General features: G+C 41.1%; 1 protein-coding gene across 12 annotated transcripts in view; it reads left to right on the top strand.

Annotated features, from left to right (window-relative positions):
- Positions 1-25725, top strand: part of FOXP1 (forkhead box P1) — a 639577-nt gene that overhangs the window by 260461 nt on the left and 353391 nt on the right. Inside the window, exon 1 of one of the 12 annotated variants that reach the window (XM_033210433.1) lies at positions 21957-22121. The exons of 9 other annotated variants lie outside the window; for them this stretch is intronic. The gene's annotated coding sequence lies outside the window, so the exon portion shown is untranslated. Of the gene's footprint in view, positions 1-21956; positions 22122-23228; positions 23322-25725 lie in introns of those variants that run through there. 2 more of the 12 variants (XM_033210442.1, XM_033210434.1) reach the window with 2 other exon arrangements.

Here is a 25725-nt window from a genome sequence, read left to right as displayed (position 1 = left end):
ATTCATTCCACCTGTGTCAGCCATTGCACCCAAGTGGCTTGATCAGGTCACAATCCTGCTGGATCAAAAAGCACCAGGCCTGTGCTCAGGGCTTCTTTTTTTTAATATTTAAATTTTTATTTTTTATTTCTTTGGTAGAAATGAGGTTTTACCATGTTGGTCAAACTGGTCTTGAACTCCTGGGCTTAGCGATCTGCCTGCCCCAGCGTCCCAAAGTGCTGTGATTACGGGCGTGAGCCATCGTGCCCAGCCTGTTTGCCAAATTCTTCTGCCTCCTTTAATGTAAACATGTTTACACCCAGTCTTTTCAGCTTATCACGTGTCTTGAGCACTACTGAGTCACCAGTGAAAACCTTAATTTCACATCTCTCTACTGCTGATGAATAAACTTTCTGGTGTAGTTTTAAATGACAATATTTGAGGTGCTTATGTGGCCTACTGTCATGTGTAGAGAGATTGGGGGAATACCCTGGGAGAACATTTCTGATTTAGAAAAATGTTGCCACTTCTGGGTAATAAAATTATAGACCTATAATGCACCTTATTTTGAAAGAACGTATTATAATAAGCAAAAGAGTGACTTAGATTAGAGGTATTTTAAGATCGAGATATAATGTGTCATCAGTAAACACACAGGTGTGCACATACACACTTACATATGATAGAATTGAACTACCCTTTACAGCAGGTCATTTGCTCTGCTTATAACTTTGAGAAATTGGGCTGGGCGCGGTGGCTCAAGCCTGTAATCCCAGCACTTTGGGAGGCTGAGGTGGGCGGATCACGAGGTCAGGAGATCGAGACCATCCTGGCTAACAATTTGAAACCCTGTCTCTACTAAAAATACAAAAAATTAGCCGGGCATGGTGGCGGGTGTCTGTAGCCCCAGCTACTCAGGAGGCTGAGGCAGGAGAATGGCGGGAGGCAGAGCTTGCAGTGAGCCGAGATCATGCCACCACTGCACTCCAGCCTGGGCGACAGAGGGAGACTCCGTCTAAAACAAAATAAAAGCAAAAATCATCTAGACATGATCATGATACGTACCTGTAATCCCAGCTACTCAGGAGGTTGAGGCACAATAATCTCCTGAACCCAGGAGGCGGAGGTTGCAGTGAGCGGAGATCGTGCCAGTGCATTCCAGGCTGGACAACAGAAGGACACTGTCAAAGAAAAAAAAAAAGAAAACCCACAAAACAAGACAAAAGAACAACAACAAAAAAGTTAAGAAATTGATTGGTGGTCAGATTTCATAATTTGTGGGTACATATTTATACACAATGCAGTTCTCTTGCAAGTGACCTTTCTGTTGCAGCCAAGAAGGCTGTTTCATTCAGTACAGTAAGTCTGCCTCATTCCCCTCTTTGGAGTAACAAGAAGGCTGTCACCGCCTCCCTCCCAGCCATTTCCCTCATTGATCCATCAAAGTCAGCCTCAGATGATTCCCTCCACAAGCATTTCTGAAGGTATCCTTTCTCTTCTCACATCTGGTTTGGTCTTTACTTGTTTTTGTTCAGCATGGCCCTGTGTCTCAAACTTAGGGAGACAGCGTAACGTGGTGGTTAAGACCTTGGATTCTAGAATGGGCAGTGCAATCCAACTTTAAGCTTTGCCATATATTAACTATATAACTTGGAACTAGTTAGCTTGCTGGACCTAATTTTCCTCATCTGTTCAATGGAGGTAAGAAGAGTATAATGCTGTGCCTGGTACACATTTCTATTTCTAATGACTTGCTCTGACTGTTTCTCTTATAGTTTGGATTACTGTCTCATTCTGCAGTAAACCAGTTCATCCGGAGTTCATCTTGACCTTTCTGTACCATAAAGTCTATCACAGCCCATCTCTCCCAACTCTGACACCCTTTCGTTTCTTCCCTTTCCCCAACTCCTGCTGAAGTTTAAGAGTTTGCTTAAAACAAATGTTTACCCACCTAAGACATCCAACCAGTAAGCATGATGAGTAAAGCTGTTCTCAAGTAGATCATTTAGACGAGGAAGATTTTATTGCATTCTGCTTATATAAACTGAAATCCTGTGCCATAGTACCTAGCTCCAAACCTTCCCTTCCTTCCTTCTATTTTTTCACAACACATCTCTTGAAGAATCTATTGCAGATTTTGTTCTGAGAACCAGGATGCCATCAGCTCTGCCATCACAGAATAAGCATGAAATCCAGGTTGTCACCAGGAGGTTTTTGTTGTTGTTATTGTTGTTTTGGCCATCGTTGGGAGCTTTATTATGATTATTATTGGACTGTTATTTTTCATCTGAGCCTCTTTTATGCTCTTCTCTCGGATTTCTTGCCCATTGAGTCCCCATTGGGTATGTACGGGGCAGCTCTTCCAAATACAGACTGTTTTTTATTAGCAATGCCTCTATTTGCACTGTAATACTGATCTTAAGGTGATCTGGTGACCAGAGATTATGTTTCATAGGGCTTTGAAGAAGAGGGTAATGGCATAGTCCAGGTACGCTTGGCCTCTTCCTGCTAATGTATACCAGATTCTTTAATATTTCATGTAAAAAAGGTATAACGAAAAGAGAAACTTGGTGGCATTTTTTTCCTGCTTGAAAGCAAGAAAGAGAGTAATATGCATGCCACATAAAGTATTTTTCTATTTTGAATACACTGAGGGCTATATGGATGCTATCAGCAGAATGTAAATCATTACATTTTTATCACTAAGTGTTAAAGTCCACTGTATATTTGGTACACAAAGAATGCATTCATCAGGTTTTCTCTTCTCCATTCAAATCTCACAGATGTGAGGATCATACAAAATAATGCCATTTTGAGCCAGATATGGTGACATACGCCGTATAGTCCTAGCTTCTTGTGGGGAGGAGGTGGGAAGATTGCTTTGGCAGTTCAGTGCTGCAGTGTGCTATGAGCATGCCTGTGAATAGCCACTGCACTTCCGCCTGGGCAACATAGTGAGACCCCACCTCTAAAATAATAATAATAATAATAATAATAGTAATAATACTGTCGTAGGAGATTTCTTTATAGACCCTTAATATAAAGGCTGCTTCAAGGGCCATGCTGGTATTGTTGGTCAAACTTGCTTAGACTGAAACCAGTGGTTAGAAATGGCTTAGGGACTTCAGAGGACCTCTTTCTTACTTTTAATCCGTGTTTTATGATTTTTAGGTTCATAACCATAGAAGGATGGCATACTTTAGGGCATGAGACAAGCTGGCAATCTCAGGCCTGTTGTGTTTGGTCTATAAAATACTTTAAAACAATTTGATCGGTTGCTAGCATTTAAATATCAAGGGATTGGCTAGGTGCAGTGGCTCACACCTATAATCCCAGCACTTTGGGAGGCCGAGGCGGGCAAATCACCTGAGGTCAGGAGTTCGAGACCAGCCTGGCCAACATGGTGAAACCCCATTTCTACTAAAAATACAAAAATTATCTGGGCATGGTGGCTTATGTCTGTAATCCCAGCTACTCGGGAGACTGAGATGGGAGAATCTCTTGAACCAGGGAGGCGGAGGTTATACTGAGCCGAGATTGGGCCATTGCACTCCAGCCTGGATGACACAGCGAGACAACATCTCAAAAAAAAAAAAAAAAAAAATTCAAGGGATTATACCGTACAGCAACTCTGGATTTCTGGCCATTGCAATAGATGTATAGCAGTGCTGGGTCCACATTCCCAAATGGCAGCTGGGTGGGAGCTGGGTCGTGGCTGGGCTGGCCCCTTAGCTGGGGCATGGCCTAGGGTTTGTCTTTCTACTCTGGGCTGCTTTGCTCATTAGCATGGCCCTTTGTTCCAGCAGACTTTAGAGTTTGCAACCCCTTTATTTTTTTTTTTAAACTTTTTTGAATTTACACTAATTTATTTATTTATTTATTTTTATTACACTTTAAGTTCTAGGGTACATGTGCACAACGTGTAGGTTTGTTACATATGTATACATGTGCCATGTTGGTGTGCTGTACCCATTACCTTGTCATTTACATTAGGTGTATCTCCTAATGCTATCCCTCCCCTGTCGCCCCACCCCACGACAGGCCCCAGTGTGTGATGTTCCCCACCCTGTGTCCAAGTGTTCTCATTGTTCAATTCCCACCTATGAGTGAGAACATGTGGTGTTTGGTTTTCTGTCCTTGTGACAGTTTGCTCAGAATGATGGTTTCCAGCTTCATCCATGTCCCTACAAAGGATGTGAACTCATCCTTTTTTATGGCTGCATAGTATTCCATGGTGAGTATGTGCCACATTTTCTTAGTCCAGTCTATCATTGATGGACATTTGGGTTGGTTCCAAGTCTTTGCTATTGTGAATAGTGCCGCAGTAAACATATATGTTCATGTGTCTTTATAGCAGCATGATTTATAATTCTTTGAGCAGCCCCTTACCGCAAAGGAAAAACAGAACCAAATTGGTATTCAGAACTAAACAACATGTTGTGTGTGCCTTTAATGGCTAACTTTAAGACAAAAGAAAATGTATGTATCTTATTTTGGGAATCTATATTTTCTGAATAATATAATCTCAGGAATATATAGTATTTATGAGTTATAAATATATATTTTTATATATTTAATGTATAAATGATATAAATGATTATAAATTATAGAATTTCTGCTCCTCAGAGTCTTGAAAGTGGAAGGCCATATGGTAGCATCTAGTTCTAATTCAGCCCTCTCCTTTTAATAATTAGGAAATTGAAGCCCAGCAAGTCCAGTGTTTGTTCCAGGCCATGCAACTTATAACTGGTAGGGCTGGGACAGGATCCCTGTGTCCTACTGGTGAAGCAAGGCAGATAGAGTCATTAATGTGCAGTGTGGAATAGATGGAAATAGAACAAAATGTCTAAAGTGCATGTCTTTGCTATTGTTCCCATAGGTTGAAGTTTTACGGAAATATTTACTTTGTCAAGATTGCGTAAGTGCTCATGAAAACTACTCTGTGTCCCACTGTAGGCCTTGCCTTTTTAGAATCAGTCTAATATTTCTTCCAGGCTACAGAGCCTTTTTACGAGGTGCTCTGTAGAATGCAGCAGGCAATGCATCTAAAACTGAACTAGTTACACACTCTTCCCCTCCAAAACCTGCTCACTTTCCCGTGTGCTTAATCGTGGTCCTTGTTGCCCTGGGACACAGAAGTTATCATATTACATTCTTTTTTTTTTCTTCTCTTATTGGTCATATTCTTGGTTCGTAGGTCACATTGATTCTGTCTTAGAAACGTCTACCAAAATGAGCCTTTTCTCTCCATCCTCCAAATTTCTGTGTTGGGAGGGTCCTCACTGTCTCTTGATAGGGTCATGGCAGTAGACTCTTCCTTATACTACTTCATTCTAACTTAACCTCAATCTCACTTCTTTGTCATCTCCATTGGTTTTCAACCCTGACTATATATTAGTCACTTTGGGAGTTTAAAATGTACCAAGGCTGAGGTGGGCGGATCATGAGGTCAGGAGTTCGAGACCAGCCTGACCAACATGATGAAACCCCGTCTCTACTGAAAATACAAAAGTTAGCTGGACGTGGTGCATGTGTGTAATCCCAGCTACTCAGGAGGCTGAGGCAGGAGAATTGCTTGAACTTGGGAGGCGGAGGTTGCAGTGAGCCAAGATCACACCACTGCACTCTAGCCAGGGTGACGGAGCAAGACTCTATCTCAAAAAAAAAAAAAAAAAAAAGTACCGAGGTTGGGCCCTGTGCCCAGAAAGGGATTTAATTCATTTGGAGCAAGAGCTCTGGCATCAGCGTTTTTAGAAGCTTTCCAGAGTTCTCATGTCCAACTCCAGAGGTAACCGCCACTGCTGTACTTTGTCAGCATAGCTGGTTTTCTACCAAACACATCCAGTGGTCACTCTACTGCATCCGCATCTCTCTTTTCCACATTAAGTCCAGACTTCTAGTTTGACTTGGGAGACCTTCATAGTTGGATCCTAATTTCTCCAGACTTCTCTGTGACCACTGCTCTCTCATATAATTACACGCCAGTCACCAAGAACAATTTACCCCTCTTGGAGCTCTGAATGCCCCTTGATGACAGCACACCTTTGCATGTGTGCCTCGCTCCAGCTGGCTCCTCTTTTCTGCCCTATAAAATTGAAACCTACCATTCTTCAAGGGTATTGGCTTCATGAGAAAACCTCTCCTGCTGCCAGTTTGTCACCTATCACAGTAGGTTAAAATGTACCTACACACTGTACTTATCTTGTTTTTCTAGACCTGAGCTGTCCCATAGAACTTTCTGCAACGATAAACATGTTCTATACTTTCACGATCCAGTGTGATAGCTGATAGCCACGTGATAGTGGCTTTTGACACTGGAAATATGACTGGTGCAATTGAGGAACTGAATTTTTAGTTGTATTTAGTTTTAATGTATTTAGACTTAAAAGTCACATGTGGCTAATGACTACTGTTTTTCATAGTCCAGATGTTGATATGAGTTTGTTGAGGGCAAGGGCCTAGTTTTATTCATGTTTTTATTCCCATATGGCACAGAATGGTGTTCCCTAAAGTCTGCTAAATGACAGAATGGATGATATAGGAGTTGTATCAAAAATTTTCAACTTTTCTAGTTTATACGCCTCTCTACACATATACAAATAAAAATCCTGTTTATGAATATAACACATATTCTCCCATCTGACTCTCACACAGATCTCATTACCCCATTTTCCAGATGAAGAAAGTGAAGATCAGCAAAGTTAAGTGACTCAGCCAAGTTTATAATCATGAAAAATAACACTGAGGCAGGGCACAGTGGCTCACGCCTGTAATCCCAGCACTTTGGGAGGCTGAGGCAGGCGGATCGCAAGGTCAGGAGATTAAGACCATCCTGGCTAACATGGAGAAACCCCATCTACTAAAAATAAAAATAAAAAAAATTAGCTGGGTGTGGTGGCGCATGCCTGTAGTCCCAGCTACTTGGGAGGCTGGGGCAGGAGAATCGCTTGAACCCGGGAGGCAGAGGTTGCAGTGAGAGGAGATTGCACCACTGCATTCCAGCCTGGGCGACAGAATGTGAGTCTCCATCTCAAAAAAAAAAAAGAAAAATGATATTGAATTATGCCTGCCAGTTACTTTAATTACATCGTAAGCATGAAATTTCTTCTGATATTTTTAGCTCTGGGTCTCTGAAAACCTGAACCCCAGAGAAAATGTTCTATGGTCTTACGTGTTGTATATAGCCCATCTGGCCATCTCACATTTCCAGAGGTTGGCTTTTATCTTGTGGTCACTTAAATGACACCATTTCTTGAGTCTGGGGCTATGGCTGGCTCATACCAGGTTTCTTGTCTTAACACCATTACCAAATTTGCCAAGGGTTAGAGGTCACTGGATTGGCCCCTGACAACTCTTTCTTCCACACTGTTTTGAAGGCCGACTGCAAAGTTTGGTTTTGTCGAAGTGGGAAGCGTGATATTATTAAAGCTGAAGTTAAGCAGACCACAGCCCAGGAGAGGGAATGGCACTAAGGCTCATCAGAGACCTTAATGCAAAATCGTCTTATAATCTGAAAGCTTTTTTTTTTCCTTTTTTTTTTTTTTTTCAGTGCAGTCTAAATTAGGACACTGTTAGTAGCGGGAGGGTAATTAGGGGTGCATAGTGAATTCAATTCTTATTTATAAGAAGTCGACTTGATTAAATTCTTATGGCTTCCTTGCTCATTCTATTTCCTTTGCACTGTATTATGAACAATAAGATGATTTTGCTTCAAGGGAACGAAAAGGTTTTTGTTCAAATTATATCTCAGTCATTCACATAAATATCAGCTGTGATACATTTCTTATATCTTCAGAGGTATGAACAAATACTATGCAGAGTCGGTCTGCTTGGCCGTGTGTTGCTAAACCATGGTAGTAGGGAGAGGAACGAAGATGGAGAAGAGCTGATTTTATGAAGTAACTAAAGAAGGAAGAATTGTTGCCATTAACATTGTTTACTGAAATTCATCAACTTTTACTTTATTCTTTCAAGATTTATTAAGTGCCTTTTGTAGACTAGGATACAGCTTAGCAAGTGAAACGATTGATTAAATAGACCATTATAATCAAATGGACTCATGCCTGTATTGGGACAAGTACTGTGTACAAAGGGAAGAGATAACAGGGATATTGATCTAAAGAGAGGTTAGGGAGGGCTTCTTGGAGGAAGTGGCATTTGTGCCTGAGTTATATGGAATGTGTGGGATTTCTTAGGTGAAAGAGGGCAGAACAATACGAGGGGAGGCTAGATCTGTGCAGCAGCTTAGGCTAGATCTGTGCAGAGACAAAAGTGTACAGGGTGTGTATGTGAGTGCCTGTCCATGGTAGAATGGTGGTCCCGGAGCCGCAAAGAAAGTTCAACCCGAGGACCAAGCAGTGGCTGACATCCAGCACAGCCTTTTGAATACCTCTAGATGCTTCCCCTGGACCCTCCAGGCCTTAGAAAGCTAAGAAATTGTTCAGCTGGGATGGGATGTGCATGAGGAAGGGAGCAATGTTAAGCATCCACATGAATGTTGAGATGCGTCCTAATGTCAAAAATTAAGATGTGACTGGGGGAGCTATCTGGGAATTGATGGAACGTTGTACATTCACATTTTGCAAGATGACTTTGTCTTCCCCATGGATAGGTTTGAGGAGAGCAAAGCCGAAGGCAGAAAAGAGCCTTCACAAGGAAACTGCAGAGTCGTGGGAGGCACCCTTGTGTGGGCTGGTGAGTGTCGGTCAGGGTGAAGGAAAGAGAACGGAGTGAATGTCGTTGTTGGATGTAGTGGAGGAGTCGAATGTGCCTGCAGAGTGTTTGGCCCCATTGGCTAGGCGTGTGGTGGTAACATTCACTGAGGGAAGACCCAAGGAAGAAGAACCAGGTTGGCGGAGAATAGGATGCTGAAGAAGGTTGTAGATCCTGGAGAGCCAACGTCACAGGCAGACTGCTTGGAAATGGGAACGGTTCGAGAAGAAGGGAGGGTACGCTCTGCCAAATGCAGCCCATGGACCAAACAAAAGGGACTGAAAACTTCATGACTTGGCCACAGAGGTTTCAGTGGCATGGTGTGGGCTGCAGGATGTTTAGAAGGTGAGTAAGTGGAGACAGGGAGTATAGCAGCTCTTTCCAGAAGTTTCTGAAAGGAAGGAGAGAGTAGGGGGCTATGAGACTGTGAAAGGAATTTTTGTTTCATCACTGAACAGATTATAAAGTCACACCAGAATCTTTTTTTTTCAGTTTTATTTAAATTTTTTTTCAATTTCAGAACTATGAATTCTGAATTCATAGTTAGCATAGTAGTTAGTAGCAACTTAGAGGCTTTGAGAATTTAGCATAGAAGTTTCTAGAAGCAGGCAAATGAAAGCACACAGCAGGCTCGATCTCATATATATGACAGAAATCTTTAAGGAGAAGACCCCCAAACAACAACAAAGGTAACCCTTATTGTGATGGTATGGGGGCTTTTAGTGTAAAAAGAGTCAAGCCCACCCAGCTCAAAAACTCTGAGGCCATTGTGGGTATAAAGTGTGCACATCGGTATTTGAAAATATGTGTGTTTGACAAAGATTTCTATCAAAAAAAAAGTTGTGGCAGTAAAGCGGTCAAGTGGTTTTCTAGAAAACTTCAGTTAATGGCAAAATCACGACTTCCAGTACAACTATAGAGAATAGAGACACTTTGAAATGTTTTTGCCCTCTTTGGGGTACCCTGTAATTCTATTCTGTTTATGAATGTCCTCCTCACCCCTGAATTTGTGTGTGCTTTCCTAATGGAACACATCTTTACGCTCAGTAACCATGTTAATTTATGGTGTATTTTGGTATTCCAAGAAGTGAAAAATGGGGAGTTAATACGACTTCTCTTTGTTTTACTCTGAAGAGGTTTTTACTACCAGGACCTTGACATCTTCCACCTTAGTTTATCTTTAAGTTATCTTTAACTGGAACCATTTTGTCCATTAGCTCTATTCCAATCACCTCTCAGAATGGTTAGATTTACAAGCAACACATGACAGAGAAAACATAAAAAAATCAGCCAGCTTCTCCTGACATTCAACAGCAGCCCACGTCTAAATAGTGAAAAAGTTTATTTGCTTTTTCTGAGGATGTGCTAAGTGATTTTGCAGTTAGAGTGGTACGGCCTTCTAGCACTTAGGCCTGCATTTATTAAATAAATTTGTTCTTTAACTCAAGTGTTAAGTGTGTATTATGAAACCTCAAAGCCAATTTCGGTGATTGCAATGTGCAAATATTTTTAAAATTATGTAATTAAATAGGACTTGGCCTGCAAGGTCCACCAAAGTAATTTATTAATTGAATAGTCTGATTTAATTGTATGTTATTTTCGTTTATTCAGGGAAGTGCCTGCATCGCTTGCAGAGATAGGAGCCTGTCTTGTATGCCTGTCACTGGAGGTACAGAGGTCCTCTCCAAGAAATCTTTAGCACCCAATTAAATATTAACCAAGAAGAGGGGACTTGTTCCTCCTGTCCCTGAAACTCTATTTTTATGCCTGAGTCTGGCGATTTTAAAGGAAAAAGAAGGGAGAAAAAAAAAAAAAACAACTTGCTGGGTAGAATTATTTGTAATTCATTCCGTTTACACTACATTATTTAAAAGTGACTTACTCTTCTTAATTGTGCCAGTGTACAGGGTTATATAAAGTGTGTGTATAAAAAGAAAAGCCCCTTTAATTCAGTGTTAGCTACATCTAACTATGGCTGAAGCCACGCCGTATCTGTTTCCTTAAAATGTCATTTTAAAGGTATTGTGGTTTTGGAGCAGCAGCTGTGACTGAAAAGTATGTAAACTAAGCTGTTCTTGCTCATATCATTTTTATATTCTTATGTCAGACCAGAAGGCTGCTTTAAATTTATTTTTCATTGTGTATTAGTTCTAGAGCCCGTTTTTTTTTCTTCCTCGGGAACATATGTTCTTTGGGACGTGTTATACTCAGACACTTAAGAAAATAACAATTGTGTGTGGGGGGAAAAGGTACCAAAAGAGTTTCTTATTTGAGTATTGTATTTGGGGGAAGATTAATCAAAAAAAAATTAGCTCTCACAAAGTAGAATTTTGGGGCCTAGCATCTGTGTTTTAGGAAATGAAAGAATTCAGGCATACTGTACTAAGTCACGTGAAAGGCAGTAACTTTTAGAAGCCCAAATTGCTTTCCCAAAAGGAAAATATTTTTTGTTGCTATTAAATATAGTTTATATTGCTACTTCAGAACTTTTTTTTTTTTTTCCAGTGGGGCCATTTACTTAAATTCTTAGTTAATATTTCTGTATAGAAACGTCTTTGTCTCCAGAGCCCGCCTGTGTGAATTCCCATTTAATATGCGGTTGTGGATAAGTATTTATTCATTCCATGTGGTACTCCACACCTGATCAAGTGACAGCATGGCGTCATGTCAGCCAGCAAAATGTTTGAGTGACTTTTGAGTAATGGTGGCATAGAAGGTAGAGAGGGTTGAAGGCAATAATAATGGGAATTTTTTTCCTTTCCTATATATTTCAGCATATGTAATGCCTCAACTCTCTGGTGGAAATTTGGAACACAGGATAGTAAAATATTCCTTTTCCTAGAGGGTAGTAAAAGTGGAGTAGAAAGTAGGAGCTATTAGAATTTCCATGGTAAATATAATTTGATTACATATGTCGGGTTGGGTTCCCTCTGAGCTGAGGATTTTACTTATAGAGTTGTTTCACAATGGTATATTTCTTTCCAGTTTTTGGAAGCAAATTTAGCCCTAAGAATTTGCCCTGGCCGGGCGCAGTAGCTCATGCCTGAAATCCCAGCACTTTGGGAGGCCGAGGCGGGTGGATCGCGAGGTTAGGAGATCGAGACCATCCTGGCCAACATGGTAAAACCCCATTTCTACTAAAATACAAAAAATTAACTGGACGTGGTGGCAGGCGCCTGACAAGTCCCAGCTACTCAGGAGTCTGAGCTAGGAGAATCACTTGAATCCGGGAGGCAGAGGTTGCAGTGTGCCGAGATCGCACCACTGCACTCTTGCCTGGCGACAGAGCAAGACTCCATCTCAGAAAAAAAAAGAATTTGCCCTAAGAAAATTCCTTTGACCTGTCTCGTTCCTACAGGCCCACATCTGGGTGCCCCAAGTGAGGGAATTAATCTGGGGAGGAAGGCAGCTCTCTGATGGATCCACTGTTGTGGTTGTCCCAACCCCTCTGTCTCTTGCTGGGCCCCACGTGGGCCCCAGGTAGTGGCATTCTCTGGGGCATTAGCTGGCCCTGGTGGTCCTTGCATCTAGCCTTGGAAAGGGACCTATCAGAGCATCTGGGGGTGATGGTCACAGTAGTTCACAGGTACAGCACAGCCGTGATCATCCCAATGGCCACTAGCTCTAGCTCTGGAGCAGGGCTCTGGGAAACCCTCACCATGCCGTGGAGAAGGCAGACAAGTCCAGGGTGCTGGTCAAGGGTGTGCTCAGGAGGCTTGGGGGCAAGGGCCGTTTCCCAGTGAGTACACAAGTATTTCAGCATTTTAACACCTTGTTCAGGCAACCCGTCTGTAGCAATTAAATACCATCCCTGAGTACCCCTCCTTGTACCAGTGAAGAGCCTGGGTCTGGAGAAGAGAAGGGGCTTCCCAAATCCTAGCTGAGTTACTGGTGGGTCCAGGAGCGGAGTCGCCCTCTCTTGCCTCCTAATTAAATGATCTCTCCACTTCACTTTGCTGCTTCTTAACGAAAGTGTGGAAATGTCTCCTTTTCCACTTACTTCAAACCAGAGTTGGTTAAAAGAATTTTCTTGTGAAGAAAACTAAGAGGCAAATAGAAGATACCTGGGGCCTGGAAGTGAAGGATTTCATACGAGAAAGTAAAGCTTGTTCAAGTCCAACTTCAGATGCAATGGGCTGTCACAGTCTGTGGGACACTCACGACTTCTCCTTCTGTTCTCTGGCCTCTTTGCTGTTCACAGGATCCTGCTCTTATGTCTCCTCTGAACATGACTGATGTTCCCAGGGGCCATATTCTGTAGCCGTTGTTTTTCTCCATGAATTGGGAGTCATAGGCTTGAGTTCCTGCTTTCGTCCCCACCACCTCCATGACCTTGGTCACACAGAGTCCCCTCCCAGGGGAGTGGCTTGCCTGGACCTCTCAAAGGCACCTTTTAGCTCTAAAATATTTGCTGTTCTCTCTCATTCAAGATTTTCCCCATCCATGCCTTATTCCTTCCACTTAATAGTCTGGGTCACACAATTGAAGCAGAAAAAAGTTTGAATTTTGATGAAGAGATTGTTGCAGTTTATCCCAAATCTGTTCTCAGGGGACATCCTTGTCTTTTTTTTATTGGCAAAACTTGGCCAGGGAATTTTTGCTTAAGTGAACCTACCACTTCCAGTTTTGAATCAGGTTTGTGCTTGCTATCATTATTAATAAGAGTATTAATTTCTGTCGCTGATAAAGCACCCTGGTGTGGCTGGAAAGTGGTTCTGTGCCTTTTCCCCACTGAAGTGAAGAAGGACATGAAAGGTTGTATGGTATGGAAAGTGCCTTAGCAATTAAATAAAAGCCTGGTTCATATAAAGGGGCTTGTTTCTATATGGAAAATATGAGCTTTTTCTTTTCTTTTTCTTTCTTTCTTTCTTTCTTTCTTTTTTTTTTTTTTACATGGACCAGGTGTGGATTAGTTCACTGAACCTTTTACCCAGCCTTATTCCCGCTTGTAATTCTTCTGAGGCATAGTTCAGCCAAGTCAAAGAAACATGTTATTAAAGGTGAGCTGAAAGGCATTTAAAAAATAAACAAACTGTTTAAGATCCTAAATCAGTAACAGAATCTATATGCACAGACTTGAAAAGTACAAGAAAATGTGTTTCAATGCCTTTGGGTTTCAGGCTGGATTCTCCTCCTGCCTTCTTTGAACATCTCCCCGACGCCTTTTTTGGTAGTTGGTGGGACAGGCAGCCCCAAGGCTAACCTTGGCTTGTAGCTTTTTGTAACTAATGACTTGCCTCCACTGAGGTAGGTGAGACCCCAATCTTACATCTGTGATTCTCCAGCTAATATTGAGGGGAAAAAATAAGTACTTTGATTTTATTTTAGCACTATGTTCTTAAGAAGTTTAAAATCTGATATACGTTCTCTTTTATTTTTCCAGCCTGTAGCATGGCAGACAGCCAGACTTTTTTTTTTTCAAGATGGAGTCTTGCTCTGTCGCCAGGCTGGAGTACATTGGCATTATCTCAGCTCACTGCAATCTTCACCTCCCGGGTTCAAACGATTCTCCTGCCTCAGCCTCCCGAGTAGCTGGGATTACAGTCCCGTGCCACCACACGCAGCTAATTTTTGTATTTTTAGTAGAGATGGGGTTTCACCATGATGGCCAGGGTGGTCTCAATCTCCTGACCTTGAGTTCCACCTGCCTCAGCCTCCCAAAGTGCTGGGATTACAGGCATGTGCCACCATGCCCAGCCAGCCGGCTATTTTTAACAACTTGTAGAGATGGCAGAAATGAGTGTAGAAAGCTTTAGATTTATTTAAATTCTGTCATCCCTGATTATAATAACAGCGGCCATCATTTCTTTGAGCATTCACTTTGTACCAGACACTATTAAGTACTTCTTCTTGTCAGTGCATTTATTCTCGAAAAGCAAATAATGCACTGTAAGCAAGCCCATTTTATGGATGAGAACACTGAGGGACAGAGAGCTTAAGTAACTTGCCTAAGCTCACAAGGTCAGTAAGCACCAGAGCTAAGTTTTGAACTTGGGCACTTGAATCCATGCTTGTAAATTCTGAACTGTTCTAGTCTGAAGTAGACTGTATAGTACTATATTCTGTAATACTTAGTTTTAGGTGAGGCAGCCCAAGGATGCATTAAGAAATACAGATACTCGTTCTGTACAACCTCAGCCTTGCCTTTTTAAAAATTCTTTCCTAACTTTCAAAACTTATTTGTTTTTGTTTTTACTTGATAGCCTGTTTTTAGCCAATGAATAGGTAGATATCAATCATTTGCAGCCTGTTTTACTGCTTTTTAAAGAATTATCTTCAGGTTTCATTGTGATTGTGCAATTGTACAAAGACTTTCCCTTATTTTATTTTATTTTATTTTACTTTATCTTATTTTATTATTTTTGAGACAGGGTTTCACTCTGTCACCTGGGCTGGAGTGCAGTGGCACGATCTCAGCTCCCTGCAACCTCTGCCTCCCTGGTTCAAACAATTCTTCCACCTCAGCCTCCTGAGTACCTGGGACTACAGGCAAGCAGCACCATGCCCAGCTAAATTTTTTTGTATTTTTTGGTAGAGATGAAGTTTCACCATGTTGGCCAGGCTGGCCTCGAACTCCTGACCTCAAGTGTGATCAACTGCCTTGGCCTCCCAAAGTGCTGGGTTTACAGGCCTGAGCCACCATGCCTGGCCAATTCCCCCATTTTTAAACAGTGTCTCACTTTATTGCCCAGGCTAGTGTGTGGTAGCACCATACTAGCTCACTGCAGCGTTGAATTCCTGGGCTCAAGCGATTCTCCTGCCTCACTCTCCTGAATAGCTGGCATTACAGATGTGAGCCACTGAGCCTAGCTTATTCTCTCATTTTTATAGTAATTTCAAATAGCAGAAGCAGGGAAGGAGAGGCATTTTAGGGGTTGATCTTTCTGGTCCACCTTTAATGAAGTAAGCAACTCCTTCCAAGGGGAGCTTGAAGGCTGAATTCTTCATAGTGAACACAGAACTCTTTTCAGAAACTTAGCTTAAAAAAATTATCTCTACCTCCACCCTGCTGCCTTATATGATAGGAAAGGAGGTGAGTTCAGCAACAGCTTCCACTAGCACAATTTTGATTTACCTTTGTTTCACTGAAGTCCATATGCTGAGCTTGTTGAACTCATCTGACTTGTTCAGTCATTCTTGTTTTAGGAGTGTTAACTCTGTTTTTCGGAAAGCAACAGCATATGCGTACAGCCTTGCCAGGCTTTCGTCAAGTGTCCCTTCACCTTTAGCAAGCCCTTGGTGGACTCAGGGGAGCTTTATGGTCATTATTAACATAACAGCCTATAAGTTGGGCTTCTTTCTAGGTAAGGAGCTAAGAGGGGGGACCCCGCCTGGTTTTAAATTACATAGGCTTTTCTAAATGTGTTTCTAATGGGAGCTAGAGAGGTGGTGAACTTCGGGGAAACCTATCCTTGGGTCAAAGTTGAGTGTAGAAGGGAGCTGGGATCTGCAGATATCAGGGAATTTAGGAAGAGAGGCATGGGAAAGGAAATAGGATGAAAAGGTGCCAGGAAAAGTTACCTCATCATTTGGCACTTTGGTGGTGGCCAAAAGGTAAGTTTCTACTTTGAGATCACTCTCAGGCCCTGTGGGCACAGAGCTGCCAAGTTTCTCAGTTGAAGGACTAATCAAGTTGGGATATGGGTAATGCTGGGAGACTGGGTAATTTGAGGGGAAGGATTGTTGGAGGTCTTTCCAGCTCTACTGACAATGTACATGGGTTCATTCTTGAGGGTGAGTGTGTCCATAATAAAATCTAGCTGTAGAACCATTCACGGGCTTCTCTGTGTGCACCAGAGCGCTAGCCATTTTACGTACAACAGTGGGAACAGAGTATCTGGAATAAGATACAGGAATGTTTTTGTTCAACTCAGACACTGGTTAGTGTTATTCACTCATTCTGTATTTACTGAACACCTACCCTGCGTAGCTGCTGCTCTGTACTGGGATACAGCAAGCAAGAGGCCTGCATGGTGGCTCATGCCTGTAGTCCCAGCGCTTTGGGAGGTGAAGGCAGGATGATCACTTGAGCCCAGGAATTCAACACCAGCCTGGGCAACATAGTGAAACCTTGTCCCTACAAAAAATTTAAAAAGTAGCTAGACATGGTGGCACATGCCTCTAGACCCAGCTACTCAGGAGACTGAGGTAGGAGAATCACTTGAGTCTAGTAGTTTCAGACTGCAGTGGGTCATGATCATGCCACTGCAGTGCACTCAAGCTTGGGCAGCAGAGTAAGACCATGTCTCAAAAAAAAAAAAAAAAAAAAAGTGGGAAGGGGGTGCAAATCAGATAAAATCCCTGCCTTCATGGAGTACATGTTCTGATATTTTTGTCATAAACTGAAATTAATACGACTTATCTGTTGCCTAAACTTTTGCCCAGAACAACCAAACAGAGTCAGTTCAGCTGCACTGGGAACCGCCAAGAGCCAGATGTGGACATGGGAAGAATATCTTTGAGAGCCTGTCATCCGGCTCCAGCTGTGTTAACCTAGGCCTGGTAGGCAGCCATGAGTTGTGTTTGCCAACTGGTGGCCAGACACTAGTGCAGGCTTAAACAATTAGCAGAATTCCTCATCCGGTGGCTGGATTCACTGTGTGTGTCCTACAGGCGATTGCTGCTGTCCAAACCAGGGGACTCTGTGGGCAGAAACACCCAGAGGAGAACCCAAAGTTAGCCCTTTGAAAAGCCAGTCAAAGTCTCATCGGGGAACACGGAGAGGGACGCAGGAATGGGGGAAGACCAGCAACAGTGAGAAAACAGAAGTAAACCAGACGTGGCCCTCCACCTGGCAGACCTTAATTCTAACCGAGAACTCTTGCCTGATACAGAGCGTCTGCCTCTAGCATGCCCCTGCAGAAAAGCAAAGAGTAGAGTTTGCCTGTGAAGAAATTTTTTTTTCAGATATTATTTTTTACATTGTTGCCCCTTGGTGAGAAACATTTATGATGCTTTATTGGTTTCACCCAGACAGAGATTTCCATAAAATGTATTCATTCCCACCTTTTGGAAGCAATTAGATCCCCACAAACAGGCTATAACTTTCAAATGTCTGTTATATCTGACTTCAAAAATAAGTATATAAGTAAATAAAATGCTTCAGCCTGCCTGCATGTGGAAGATTTTTTATAAACTGTAGAGTTGCCGGTTTAATGTGCCAGGCAAGTCCTGCTAGCACATGGGAAAATAATAGATTCTGATCGTCCATCGTCCAGCATGTTTCTAATAACCACAGTAGTTGCTCAGTAAATGTTTGTAGACTGAGCTGAATAAGGAAAAATTCCAGTGAACGTGCTGACTTGCAAGAATGGTAATTAAAAATTAGCACAGTTATTTCAAATCATAAGTGGGGGAAACAACCCACCATTTAGTGACCCCCAAAAGTAAAAGTTCTAATTGGAGTAAGCTTAGGATTTTTTTTTTTATGTCCACATCTAAAGTCTGATGATAACAGAAAGCACAAGATGGCAGAGATTAAGCTTTTCAGGGAGACTTCTCTTGAGGCTGAACAGATATGTCCATATGAGAACATCTTTATCATGGTGAGGTTCTTGGTGGTTTTTCGAAGAAGTCCCACTCTGAACAGGTAACAACGACAACAAAATCACTGAAGTGGGGAAAATTCAAAAGATGCTAGTTTATGTGTCAAAATCAACTTTTGCATTCTAACTGCATTGTGTAAATTTGCTGTGCAGGAAACATAAGTGAAGCCATTTGGTTTTGTGGCATTGGTGTGGGTTGGCTCAGGGGGTGGGGATAAGGTTGAGGCATTGATATAGTAAGAGGAGAGCCAGATGGTTGTATTACACATCTTTTGTGTTCTTGTTTGCTTCTTAAAGCAGTTGCAGAATTTTGCCCTTGGCGATATTTTCTTCGTGCCTGTGTGTTCTGCTATGAATTTACTTTTGTCAGAGTACTTTGAAAGAAAAGCCTTGCTCAGAAAAAAAAAAAAAAATTTATGTTATAAACTTGTGAAGTCAACAGTGTGTTCATAAAAATATTTTTTAAATGTTAAGAATGTTAGTAAATAGTTGAGAGAATCAGCTTTTCTTTTTTCTTAGTGCAGTGATTTCGACCATATTTCATGTCAATTCAGGGAAAGAATTTTTGCAAAATTATGAATGTGCAGTTGGTGATGGATGGATGAATGGATGGATGGAGATGGATAGATGAGTAGACAGATACATGGAACAGATACATTGTTATTCCAGTAGGGATGAGGCCTATCTGATTAGAGATTTAACTTTTTCCATTACTTACAGCAAGCCCTCAGGTTGTGGTTAACCTCTTGTGTTTTATCAGCAAGCCTAACTTGGTGGTAAGTTGAGTGAGAGTGGGTTACGGTAGGTTGGTGAGTTTTGGTTGACATTTGTTAGAATTGCTGTTACACCACCATTGAAATTTATATTTATTCCCTACTAAAAGGAAATTCTATTTTGCAGTCACCAGTGGCAAGGGATATTTAAGATGTTCTAATGCATGCAAGGGGTGATATTTTATCACCAAATGCTTTTAATAAAGAGTTGCTTTGGAGCCGTCCCCCCCTCACCCCCCCACACACACTGTGGCAGAATGCTTCAGAATAATTTAATGTCCTTTTTACAGTTCCAGTTTTTTTTTTCCCCCTTTGCTCAAATGAGAGAAGAGCAAATATATAGGATCTTTGGGCGACGGTTTATTCTCCTGTTGTGCACAGATTTCCAGTTTTAGTTGGAACCTGCAGTCCCTGATGAGAAAACAGGAAACTTACAGTCCTAACCTTATTGAAATCTCTGCCGGGTTTAGTCACAAGTCTGAGACGACTCCTTCCAATAATGAAGCCATTGTACGCATCATATCTGATCAGTTCTTGAAATGTTTTAGTAAGTCTATCTTACAACATTATAAGAAGATAATCAGCAGCCTTAGAAGGTCCCCATCTGGACTGTAGAGTTCTTTTACTGAAAGATGTTTTGCCTTTTTGAGATAGCTCTCGCATTTCATCATCTGTTCCGCCGAGATGAAGTGCATATGAAAAGTCAGTGACTCTGAATCCATCTGTTGTTATTATTTTCCACTGATAATTGGCTTGAACAATGAAATGTCTGTGTCTGCAGCCTTTGAAACTGTACACCCTGTTTATTTTCTGGAGGTCTCACTGCAACTACGCCCCCCCATCTTTCCCCCTGCATTTTCTCTCAAGCTTACAGTGAGTGGCGCTTGTGTGAGGATGACATCTTTGACTCTGTGCATCAGTATGTGTCACTCAGCATCTAAAGCTTGCATACGGATTTTTGTCACAATCCCTGTGTCTGTGCCATTTGCTCCCGAATCCGGCGCTCTTTCCACAAGGAGCTTAGCTGGGCCACAATGCATGGATCCCTTACCTGGATTGTCGTCTTTATTTCACCGTCCTCATTAAAATATTAATTTAGGGTACAGTATCTAATACTTATGGAATTAGATGCCACCTATAATTGTATAAAATATTCAATTGCATCCAGGTTTGCATGATACAGAGCATTAATATTGGATTCTACTAACATCACTTCCATTAGCTTACTCAACCAGTATGAGATATAGATGAGCTGGGAAGCATAACTACCCTCAAAACTGCCAAAACAGTCATTAGAAGCTCCATGGGGATGGACAGAGGCTTTCTCACAGTGATATAATGATTAAATTTTGTTCTATGGTTTATTTGCAGCAAGGTTAGATCGCTATCGTCTATGGACGTGGGTTATCTAACACCTTATTTGGAAGGTCATTTCAAGGCAAAAGAGTGGACAAAATGAGCATCTTCAGTTTCTGTGGTCACCCCTCTTAGAGAACCTGTGTTTTATTCTCTGGGTCTTTGGGTATCTTTTTATTTTGTTTGTCTTTTCTCCAGGCTATGCCATAATATATGTTTGAAATGAGTTTTGTGTTTGTTGGTTTGTTTGTAAATATATTTTAAAACTTTTCAGTGATGATCTTCACCTTCTACAGTAGAACGATTTGGCCAGAAAACAGTTTTGTGTTAATAAATTAAAATTGCTTTTGAAATAGAAAGCTGCCGTATTTCCCTTGGCTAGGATAATCACAGCATTCTCGAAGGCTGTGAAGGATCTGTGACCTATCCTTTTTAGTCCAAACACAGTAACAGTATAGACACATCCTATAGCACAGCCCTGCTGGATTTGGCCCCAGAGTACTGTATGGCATTAGTAAGTAGTAGACGAACGTAATCTTATTTATGTTTCAATTGAAATCATTTAATACTGCAAAAGTTATTAAAAAATAATTAAGTTACTAAGACCAACATGTAGCTGGAACATAGAATGAGAGGTCAGTGTGAGTTGATTCCGTAAGCTGAGAAAAGGCAGTGGTGAATTCCTAACATTGGCATGTTTTTCCTCTTGCTTAAATTCCTGGATTGTAAGGACAAATTATGTTGAGGTATGGCATATTTTCTGCCGAAATGGAGAAAATTGTTGACTGTAATTATGTTATTTAATTGAAATTATAAGTGGTTGAGGCCACTCAGTTAAAAGCATCCTTTCTAATATAGGGGTAATGTTTTCAAATGAGTGGTCATGGATTGGTGACATTTGAAAGGCAGGCATTTGGGATATATTTTTGGAAAACTCGAATTATTTTCCTTAAATGATTAGTGAACTAGAGAGTATAGTTAAGTAGCATTTTTTGGCTTATTCTCTTTAATTAGATATGCATGAATGTATTATGTGTGAGTATATATGCACATATATATGTATATGTGTGTATATTTTTATATGTATACTTTATATACATATATCAAACAGATCTTTGTAGGTACAGAGTCACAGGTATCAATTTACAATGTGACAAAGCAGAGAAACAAGACGCGTATCTCTGACAATTGTGACTAAACAAACTGATTGTTTAAAACTCTCATTGAATGTTAGAGATTGAAATGCAACCTAGAGTAGAACTCCAGGGATGGGTATACTACAAGTTCTTTTTGGAGTAGCTGGAGATACAACAATAGCACTCCCCCCGCCACCCCCCACGAGTGAGTTCTTAATTACTAATGAATACACTTCATTTTAATTGTTATTATAGCAACATAACATTTAACTGTCTCCTGTTTAGTAGTGTCCCCTGGAATAGGCAGTGTCTCCTGTCAGAGCGAGGACAGGTAGAAGGCACAGCGGGCGTCTGATTGAGCCAGTTATTCATTTGCTGAGTGTTTGTGTTTATGCAAAGGGGCCTCTTCCTGCATATTTAATCTAGAGTAAGGCAGTGGCTTTTGTTGTGTTTAGCCCACATACCTTCAGTCCTTCCTCACACTGCCGCCAGCCTGGGAGCCCTGAGAGCCAGCAGGCTTCCAAGCGCCTGTAGTTTCTCCCTTACAAACTCTCAACTTTCTTCCGTTGTGTGAAAATTGACTCTCCCGCCCCAAAGCTTTGCCTCCTCACCATGAACGGGTAAGTGTGTGTGAAGCCAAGGCTGACACTTTTGTTTCATTTTACTAATGTTGAGAGGGTACTTTGCTGCCCTTCTGGGCGCCTCCTGAAAGCAGCCCTGGTTCCTGGGCCGTTGTCAGCTTCTGGCTGCATTGAAATAGACAAGTACAGGTGCCTCTTAGGAAATGTGGCTGAATTTTGGACTCGCAGAGAAAGGCTCGTGAGGACTAGAGGGAATTAAAAAGAAAAGAGAGAGAGAGAGCAGCTTTATTATTCTTTGTCCTAACAAATCCTGTTTTGTAACTATCCTGCAGATAATGCTGCCATTGTTTGCTAAAAAGCCTTCAAACAGTGTGTAAGACTGAACTGTAAGAAAACAGAAACTCTGCCGCTGTATTGTCTATACCCGGGCCAGGGTCCTCCCCGAAGGTCTGTGCCGGAATAGGAAAGGTTTTCTTCTGTGGAAATCGAATCGTCTCTTCATTGATATTAATAGCACACTAGAGATGTTGGCCATGATGCTCAGAGAGGCGGTCGGGAGGGAAGGAAATCTGATCTTGCTGGGGGGAAAATGACAGCCTCTTGGCCCCACGGTGGAGGAGACATCATCCAGGCTCTGTGTGCATAATGGCATCCTGGCTTAACTGTTTGCTCTAGGAATTTTAATCTTGAGCTGTTTGTTTTACTATCTGGGGTCTTGCTATTTTTTGTTCCTGTACTGTCTTTAGAAAGCACCATATTCAGGGGCTAATCCAGTCTTTTTTTAAAGTGAATTTTTAAAAAAGGACTCAGAGAAATTCATGTACTGTACACTTAGATCATTCTGGGGTACGATGGGGGTATTCTGCTTTCTTTTTGAGGGTAGAGTGTTATTTCAAAAATAAGTTGCCACAATTAACAAGGGTGCATCATCCAAGGAAGATATGTCCTGTGTGAAGATATTTCAGGGTGTGGGAATTATGTCCAGGCTCTAAAAGAAGGAGTTTTCCTGACCAGTTAACTGTTGCCTCTGTTTGAGTAACTCTTTTCAACAGAAGAGTGTGCTGTTCCCCCGCAGGTTGGAAACTGTGAGAATTTAAATAAAATTTCATCAACCTTATTAAAATATGTAGGGACTTGTGTCTTCTTGGGTACAAATCAGTCTAGAGACTTAGAAGCATTTATTAACAGTGAGGCTGCTGAAGGTTTTTAATAACAAAATTACAAATACTCTATCTAATTGTAAGTATATGACTTTTATACTTGGTTTTTAAGGGGAAAAATACTTTTTTTTGAGGCAAAGTAACTCCGTCAGAGCACCTTCTGTGATTAGCGCTATTGTATTCTTAAATTTTGATTGATAGAGATAATAGTTTTCACTTAAAAATACAGACAGGTACTTTAACTTTCCATGACAATAGCTATTTGCATTTCTTTTATCTTTTTGTTTAACATTTGTGGGGGTTGGGATGAATTTGATTATTAACTCTTATTGCACACTAAAGGTGAATCTAAAACAAAGGCTTTGTTAGAGCTTCAAAGGGAAAACAGCAAATATTGTTTTTAGGTTTCAACATTTAAAGGCTGTTAAAGGATACCTATAAAATATTTTCACATGACCACGGCCAGGGTTTTCCTTTTCTGTAAGGTAGGAGAGAGTCATTTTTCCAAATGCGATGGGCCGATGTGGAGTTAGTGGGGGGCTGCCAGTCTGAAGTAATTTCATGGGCAAGCATCGACTGGGGTTTACTGCACCACGTGGCTTCATGTATAATATTTTAGGTTTTTGCTCTACTAGAATGGACTCCAAAGTTAGGTACTGTGATCTGATGAGGGCCCCAGAGGATGAGGAGAAAGGAAGTAAAATGTTACTTGCAGGGATAGGAGGGAGATTTGGAGAATGATGGATTCAAAGTCACACATTTCTTTGATAGAGACAAGTAAAAGAAGTGTAGTGTTTGTGAAGCTGCAAGCCTGGGTAGCGTCCAACTTTGCCTCTGGTCTCAGAGACCCCGACTGCACAGCAGCCTCTTCCTTCCTTTTCTTTCCTGTTTCCTTCCTTTATTCTTTTCCTTTCTTTTTCCCCTCTGTTTTTCTCTATTTTTTCCTTTCTCCCCTTTTTATTTTCTTCTTTCTTTTCTTTCTTCATTCTCTACCTTCCCCACTTTTTTTTTTTTTTTTTTTTTTTGCAAATCTGACTCAGTATTTGAAGTCTTAACGGCATAGAACAAACTTTGAGATTGATTTTGGAGTAGATTTTCTTAAATACAGAAGATAAAGTGACCCTTGTCTTATATATTTCAATAGTCAAATATATGTCAATGTCCTTCTACTTTCTAAGAAGTCATTGAAAAACAAGATATTAAAGCCCACAGGAGATAAGATTCCCTATTTAAAGAGGCAGCAAATTCTTGGAAATTGGCTTATTTGGACCAGTTTTTGCCAATGAGTACAAGCCGTTTGATTGGATGATTTGAGGGTGTGGGAAGTTTGAACCATGTTCCTTCCTCAGTTTCCTAATAAGAAAGTGTCCTCTAGCCATAGACCTACTGAACTGCCCGCCTAATCACCACCCAGGGGCTCACTTTGCTCATCTTTGCATCTTTAATAAGACTGGCACACAATAGGTTCTCAGCCAGTATTGGGTAGGCTGAAGGTTGAGATGAACTATGTTGGGCATACTTCAGAGTTGCTTTTGCACAATTATATAAAATTAAGTATAATGGAGAAATCTTGATGCAGATAATTTATTTTAGCTGTCAAGAAAGGGAAGGGGAAAATACTATAAACGGGAAAAAAAGAGCTGATACTGTTCATTTTCAGTTTTGTGAAATGAGATTGCACCTCCACATTTACCTGCAACTCAGTTCCAAGCAGGACATACTAGTGGACAACTGTGTCTTATATGTCACACAGATTAAATTAAGGGCAAAATATACCCATAGAAAGTATGATATTGAAACACTATAATAATCTGAGGGTTCTTTAGAATAACAGTCCTAATTCGGGAGGAGGGGTGGTTGGGGAGGCAGAGAAAGAGGAATGTACGTTTAGTGTCTCACCCTAGAGTTCGCAGTAGAAATTTGGTGTCCTGGACATGGTTTTTGTGGTCACCGTGTAGCTTCAGGTAGATGACACTATTGCAATCAATAGCGAAGAGGCTACGGAACAATTCTAGTGTTCACAGAATCTTAACTGTTGCAGAGAATGACATAAAGGAAAATAAGTAATTTCTGTTTACCGTATCCTTGGCTCACTTTTAAAACCTAAAACCAGTAGGAAACTTAAAAAAGAAAGAGAAAAAGAAAAAAAAAAAAAAAAAACAACAAAAAAAACGCAATTCGTATGGAGACAGCATTTTTTAAAAGAAGACAAGTGGGCTGGAGGGGAATGTATTTCTTTTATCTTTTTTTGTTTTTAACCTAAAAGCTTTGCATAATCATTTAATTTTAGTTTTGGTGCTTGTGCTGCCGGTAAGCACACAAGTAAATAGTTGATCTATTCGATAAGTAAAAGTGATTTAAAGAAAATAGCAAATATAGTATTGGAAAGGGAAGTTTTATGCTTTGGAAAAAATGAAACGCATATTTTTCTGCTAGTTGTTGGTTTCCAATTCTTCTAAGCTAGTAATGAGGCAGACTCGGGC

The sequence above is a fragment of the Trachypithecus francoisi genome, unplaced genomic scaffold, assembly GCF_009764315.1.
Source record: "Trachypithecus francoisi isolate TF-2019V2 unplaced genomic scaffold, Tfra_2.0 Lachesis_group0, whole genome shotgun sequence".
Taxonomy (NCBI): Eukaryota; Metazoa; Chordata; class Mammalia; order Primates; family Cercopithecidae; genus Trachypithecus; species Trachypithecus francoisi.
This window is presented reverse-complemented; position numbering and strand designations above follow the sequence as displayed.